General features: G+C 47.7%; 1 protein-coding gene across 3 annotated transcripts in view; it reads left to right on the top strand.

The window, feature by feature from the left end:
• Positions 1-4,605: 4,605 nt before the first annotated feature.
• Socs5 (suppressor of cytokine signaling 5) overlaps positions 4,606-7,230 on the top strand; it is a 41,311-nt gene continuing 38,686 nt past the window's right edge. The window contains exons 1-2 of one of the 3 annotated variants that reach the window (XM_050146176.1): positions 5,133-5,281; positions 5,669-5,740. The gene's annotated coding sequence lies outside the window, so the exon portion shown is untranslated. Of the gene's footprint in view, positions 4,741-5,132; positions 5,282-5,668; positions 5,741-7,230 lie in introns of those variants that run through there. The other 2 variants (XM_050146178.1, XM_050146175.1) reach the window with 2 other exon arrangements.

Genomic DNA, 7,230 nt, shown 5'->3' with positions numbered 1-7,230 from the left:
TATATATATATATATTTCAAAACAGAACAAACTAGTATACTTAAAATGAGTATATTTTATTGAATTTTAAATCCCCATTAAAAGCACTCAAGATAGCAGAAGTATAGTTCCTTATAAAATATAGTGAGTACTAAACAAATTATTAAGAAATTGTTAAACAATTGACTTAGTAAAAATGAACCAGGAGGCTGCTAGGCACACATCAGTCACAAACAAGTGCAGCATTCTGCATAGTTGTAGTTGCTTCAGAAGCAAAGGCCGGATGTGCTGGTTCATCTGGGGAATTCTACATTGGGGGAATCCAACCCCCAGTTATCCCACGTCCATCCTTGGCCCACACTTTCTCAGCCTAGTGTCATCCTGTTGACTTTCCCACTTCGGAGCAGCCGAGACAGTGAAGGTACTTGAAGAATAGAACATGAGTCATCTCTGAGTAATACAAAAATCTTTTCTTATTGATTTTAGGCTTATGGCCAATATAACGTCTTCATTTGGCACCATTCCCTCAACATCACTTCTGAACTGTCCTTTCAGTGCTCAACTTAAAACCCATTTTGTACAGGAAACCATTTTTAAGCTGATAGAAAGAGGGAAATCTGACCCTTCCATTCAGCTACCAGTGTGGACAAGTTACTTTGAATAATTGCCAACCTCTTTTTTTTCCCCCCCCCCTGAGACAGGGTTTCTCTGTGGCTTTGGAGCCTGTCCTGGAACTAGCTCTGTAGACCAGGCTGGTCTCGAACTCACAGAGATCCGCCTGCCTCTGCCTCCCGAGTGCTGGTATTAAAGGCATGCGCCACCACGATCGCCAACTTCTTGTGTTTGTTTTGGGATCTTGGGTCAGTCATTTACTAAGTCTTTGTGATCTTGAAGAAAGTAGGAGTAATGAAACCTACCTCGTAGGGGGCTGAAGACTGACTCCGCTAACTTAAGTGCCAAGCACAGCACTGAGTAGGAGCTCAGTAAATACACGGCTGTACTTTCTGGGCATTTTTTCTTTGTGTTCTCTGCAAGCACCCTCACAAACTCCGTATGCCCTCAGGTGATACTGTAGATTGATTTTTAGGAAGTGTGCATGTCAAGGATAAAGTCGGAAAAGATTTATGCAGTAAATATGTAGAAGAAAAGAAATTGTTCTTAGGAGATGGGAAAAAATGAATTTGATTCAGAGGTGGCAGCAAAGGTCTTTCTTCACATTTCCTTTTCCCATTCATTTAAAATCATATCTTGCCAAAAGGAGGGGACAGAAGGTCTCATCTTGATGAATGTAGAGCTGCAAAACTCTGTGCCAATACACCTGGTATTTATTCATGCCAGCTGGGAGAGGAGCTTGGTTCTCAGTGTTTTACTACTGTGGTTTCCTGGGCTGGGCAGCTGGGTGCCTAATAATGATAAAAAACCATAATAATACTTCATAATTATGCACTGCCCTCTGCCAGACTTGGATTTAATTACAAAGACTATGACGGAACTGGCAACAGCTTGTTCCCTGTTGGGGTGTAGTACCCAAGGGCTTGGAGATCCGAAGTGAAGTGGTGACTGCAGCCTCCTGCAGGGCCCATCCTGGCAGCTCACCCAGCGCCCTTCGGGTCTGGGGCTCATCATGCGAAACAAAGAGTACTTTTAAGTTGCCCACATGCACTTGGAAGTAAAGCAGTATTTATGAAGCAAATGCTATCACATGAGGGGGTACAACATCATGGAATCCCAGGCCTAGAAGTTACCAAAGCAGGTGGTATCATTCATAATCCCATCTCCTACCTCTAAACATCACTTCTAGCACACTCAACTAAGTGAGTTCACTGGCCTTGCCTTCTAATTTGAGTAGGTCTGCTTTCGTGGTAGCCGGATTCAAGCACTGGCAACTCACCAATTCACTTAACACTCACTTGTGAGCATCTACTTTGAGCACTGTACAGGCACAAAGAAGTATAGCATTATTCCTGCTGGACATGGTGGCTCAGGGCTTGGGATGAGACAGGACCATCATAAGTTTCAGGGCTACAGAGAAAGACCCCATTTCAAAACGAACTGAAAAACAAAAATAGAAACAAACCATCACCTCTAAAAAAAAAAAAAAAATCCCAAACAAACAAAACCCTCAAGTGCCCCATCTGATTCTATGTGGAAGACTTTCATTTAGACAGCAGTAACAGGAAACAGGACAAGCTCTCAGTAGATAAATGAACCACGGCCAGGTGAAAGGCCAGGGCAGTACGCTCTGAAGAGAAGAAGCAAGAGGGCCACAGGGCAAGTGCAGTCAAGAGCTTGGTTAACAATCGCAGAGGGGTCTGCTAGGCCTCCCTGGTTTTTAGCTTTTGAAATGCATATCATCCTGGGCTTACCTAGTTATTACTTTATACTGTTTGTCTTGCCTCATTCAGCAGCCTTGTCAGTTTTGTTGACCATTAAATCTTGAGCCAATACTAAAATGCTCAATAAATATTGGCCTAATGATTAAATGGCACAAAAGAGGAAGTGACAGTGGCGATGGAGAGAATTTAGCAAATAGTCCAAGTAACACCACGAGAAGTATTAGTGTGTCAGGTAGTTTAATGTCACTACAGCAGCCAACTTATGAAGGGGACGAGTTTATTCTGGCTCAGTTATGGAGTTCCAATACTGATCAGTGGGCTTCTTCTTTACAGGCCTTTCGTGGGGTGAAGGGCATGCACATCGGGGCACGTTCTCCTTTGTCTTTTGTTGCGGTCAAAAACATTATGACCAAAATCAGCTCAGGGAGGGAAGGGTTCATTACAGTTCATTATCAAGGGAAGTTGGGGCAGGAACTCGAGGAGGGATCAAAGGAAAACTGCTTACCGGCTTGCTCCTAGGTCCCCACTCAGTTAACTATCTTTCTTATGGAGCCTAGGCACACTGCCTAGGGAATGCACTGCAGACATTGGCTGGGCCTTCTACATGATGATCAATCAAGAAAATGACCATGAGTCAATCTGATCAAGGCAGCAGTTATCTGAAGGGGATCTCAAATGGAAGACTGATCAGCTGAAGCTAACTGGAAGAGGGCAGGGCTGTACTGCAGAACAAAACTCCTCACATCATGGACAGGAAGGGAAAGAAAGAGATGGGGGGGTCTCACAATGCACTGTGAGGGCACCCAATAACCTAAAGCTTCCCACAATCCATCACCTTTATGCCAGGGACTAAGAGTAACTCGTAAGCCTATGGAGAACATTGCAGATCCAAACTATGGCAGATACAGATGCTGGAGTAGTAAGAAAGTGGATAGAGGATGGTTCTCGGGTTCTCGGAGCTCTGGGGAAGAGGACAATAGGAGGGGCAGGCTTTGTGAACCTCAGAAGGTATGAGTTCCAGTGTGGGAATATTACTCCAATAGACAAGTCAAGGGTCTAAAAGTCCCTTATGTAAGCACATCTGGACCCCCTTGACCAACTGTTGATTCTAGCTGAATGGTTAGATCAGCTAGTGTACAATACAAAGTGTGGTCTGAGGGTCAGACCCTGGGACTTTCAGAGTCAATAGAGAACAGACACTAAAAATAACTGAAAAGGACAATCTGAGGGTGTACAGTGCTAAGGCAGGGTGGGGGTTGAAAGAATCTAAGAAAAGCCTTCAAGAAAAGTATAGTCTGCAGTCTCCATGGCAAGACATTAAAAACTAAGTGGTTAACAAACAAACAAACAAACAAACAAACAAACCCTAAGTGGTTACTAATCCCAATATTGAGCAGCTAAAGTAGGCACACGACTAATAGTGACCGGATTGGGCTGCACATTGAGTTCCAAGACAGCCTAGGCTGTGAGACTGTTCCAAATAAACAGGACTAAAAAGTGACCCTTGAACTTGGATGTAAGGATGTCACTGATAAAAGGAGGACCACTATCAGTAGATTCGCAGGGAGAAGAGACTGTATTTCAATCATGAGGTAAACGGGAAGAGTATCGGAAAGCGATCGTAGGTATCTCTAAGAGTAAGTGGTTGGTTAGTTTATGAATGGTGACCAAGTTTCTAAAAGGCCAGCTGAGGAGTCTCGCGGGCATCACAATCACCCAGATACACTTTCTCTGTCCTCGCAGCCATTTCGATAGCGGGGGCGATTCACATAGCGTTCAGGCAAAAAGAGGGAGCTACAACACCCCTCCCCCCCGGGTATGAGTCATCTTCGTGGCAGCTGAGAGGCTGGACGGAAGAGTTGAATTCAATGAGGTGCCCGGTTTCCCGTGAATATTGGAATTCAATGACTTGGATGGCTCCATGCTGGAGGGAGCTGGGGAGACTCATTCACATTTTCCTACCCGGCACTCGTCACCTCCATTCAGCAATTTCCTCTCAGCCTCTCTAACGGACTCCAAACGAACAAAGCTACTTCCCACCCGCACCTCAGGTTGACCTTCCACCCTCGCGCCCACCGCGAGCGCTCGCCGCGGCCACGTGACCCCCCGCCAGCCTCCAAGACTCGCCGGCCTCGCCCCCTCCTCTCGAGCCCTAGCCGGCTTTACTCCGCCCACCTCGCCCACGTGACAGCCTCTCTCCCACCTGACTGGCTCCTCCCTTTTCGGCCGAACCCGGCCGCTGTCGCAGCTGCCCTACTCCAAAATGGCAGCCGCGCACAGCACGCACCCGCGCGGCCGGACCTCCTTGACTCGCCGGCCTCCCCTCTCTCGCTCCCAGCCTCCCTCCTCGGGCCTTCACCTACCCGCCTCTGGATTGGCCGACGGGAGTCCCGCCCCTCCAGAGCCCCGCCTGCCATTGGTCACGGTAGGCTGCCCTTCAGAGAGGCGTGGCCCCGCCCCCCCCGCCCCGGGAGGTATTTTCCATTCCGGTGGGGGGTTGGGGGGCGGGGGGAGGGGAGAGGGTGACGAGGGGGAGGCGGCCGGGAAGGGGTGGGGGCTGGCGGGGGCATCCGGCCGAGCTGGGGTCCCCGGGCTCCGTCCGGAGGAAGCGAGGCTGTGCTGGCCGGCCGGGCAGGAGCGGAGGACGGGATCGGACTCGCCCTGTCGCTGACTGCGCTGCCCCGGCTCGTCCTGCCTGGCCGCAGGTGCCCTGGATGAGGCCGCCCCGCGTGCCCCTGCCGCCGAGTGTCCCCCGCGGTCGCCCAGCGCCCGCAAGCGGCAGCCTCTCCTTGCCCGGGTCCCCGCGCCCGGCGCAGTCCTCCTCGGGCGGGCGCCTCCGCACCTCGGCGAGGCGGCACGGCCCTTGGGCCGGGATGGAGCGACCGGGAAGAGGAAGACAAGCCGGGGCATTGAGCCCCTGCGCACGGGACCGCGCGTAGTGGGAGCTTGCGCGCAGTAGGCTCTCGGTACGTTTCGGAGGAATTGCTTTTCGTTTGGAGTCAGGGCACCTAAGGGGAAGAAGGGGTCATCCGGGGCTGGTTGGAGGGCATTCGTCATCGGGGTCTCGGGGACTGGGTGGGGGAGGTCGTCGGGTACCCAGTGCAAGGGAAGAGGGAACCAGCTAGTTCACCTGGAGCTCCAGAGCTCCGACCTGAGGGTCCTCAAGGTCGACGGTAAAAGGTTTACCGGGAGATGAAAGAAGGAGCCGGGGAGCGTGGATGCGGGAAAAGACTGGAGCATCTCCTGGGGGTTAACCTGGGGTGGTTAGTACAGGATGTGGAGGTGGTCGCAAGGAAGACCCCGCTTCAAGTCCTTGGACTCTTAATAAATGATTCTTTGGTGCTGGGTTTGAGCATCCGAGTAGCTGAAGCGGACTGACTTTGTGGAGAGGGAGTTGCATTGACAGAAGGATGCTAAGAAACAGCGTAAGTACCTCTTGGTTTGGTTCTCAATTTTGAAGGCTTGGGGAAATCAGTCACGAGGTTTTGACATTTTGGCGTTCCAAGCAAAAGGTGGCATGCTGTTGGACTTTGTCGGTGATCCTGTATTTTCAATTGTTTGTATGTACTTGATGGGTTTGGGGACTTAGCAGTTTTCCTGGACATTCTTAAAACTACACATATAAATGTTTGTAGCAGCTTCTCCGTCCACACTGGAGGCTTGCTTCTTTCAAAGTTAACATTAGGCTGGACGGTACTATTGTGATTTTTCTGACGTTTATCCTAGAAGACTAATAAGTCATGCTTGCTTCTCCCAGCTTTACAAGGCCGTGTAAAATTGAGCTACATGTTCTATAGAAGTTTTAAAATGGTTTTTCTTTCAGTATTGAAATAGGAAAGATGCTGGTATTAGAAAGAGTGCTCTAACAGCTGGGAATCTCGGTCGGATGCGTACTTTAATCTTAATATATTGTCTCGTATCCATGGTCCGATTTTGAGACTGGCTTAGAAACGGAAGCGAGACACAAACATGAGGCAATGGCTGTTGTCCAGAGTTCACCTTTGGAGCTGTCCTGCAGGCATATTACCGTTTTCATTTCCATTGAAAGGAGTAAGCATGATTGGTCTTTAGCCTTTTTTTACATCACATCTATATATTACTTGTTTCATACATTTGTTTAATTGTGGTTTACAATATGAAAACTCATTTGATTAGAGAGTACTTAAAATTTAGGGAAAAAAATTCTGGAGCAGATCTTGCCAGCTAATTCAAACATTTCTGCAAAAAGGTGCTAATGTTTTTAATTGACCTTCTAAGTACTTGAGTAATGAATAATTATATATTTTTCTCCTATTGTCCTTGAATTTTACTATTTGTCCTTAGGGAGAATGTACTGGCATACAAAACAGCAGCTTAAAATATTGAAACCTAACACCTTTTGACATTATAATGGCTTCTACATCATTCACCTCTCGAACCATCTGTGGCAAACCCTTAGTGGGGAAGAGGCTTTCTTTCCCTTTTCACCTTGTTTGGAGTGGGCCATTTCCTAGGAGTGTGGACCTCAAGTTTACTGGCTGGGAAGTAATGGTAATAACTTACACAAAATGAGAATGAGAGGCTTGGGGAAGAGATGCCGGTGAGTCATTTCTTTCAGAGCTGGAAGAGGAGAAGGTGGAGATGATGATTTTGTAGATTAGGAAACCAAGGCCCAGAGCATTTGAAGGGACTAAATTGCTAGTTGCTATCGCAGTCAGGATTGGTGGGCCTGACTCTGGAGTGTTCAGTTATTTTCCTACTTTATCACATCTGTATTGTTTATTTCTAATGCCTTCTAGTGCCAACTATAAATAATTTTTGGCTTATTTGTGATATTGTTCCTTTGTAACGATAGAGAACTTTGAAGGCTTTATACGTGATGCAAAACTGCACAAGCTTTTATTAAAAGTTAAAAACGTTGTGCTGCATTATCAGT

This window comes from Alexandromys fortis, unplaced genomic scaffold (assembly GCF_014885135.2).
Source record: "Alexandromys fortis isolate MF-2015 unplaced genomic scaffold, M_Fortis_MF-2015_v1.1 scaffold_42, whole genome shotgun sequence".
Taxonomy (NCBI): domain Eukaryota; kingdom Metazoa; phylum Chordata; class Mammalia; order Rodentia; family Cricetidae; genus Alexandromys; species Alexandromys fortis.
The sequence above is the reverse complement of the archived record's forward strand: the minus strand, read 5'-3'. Positions and strand labels throughout refer to the sequence as shown.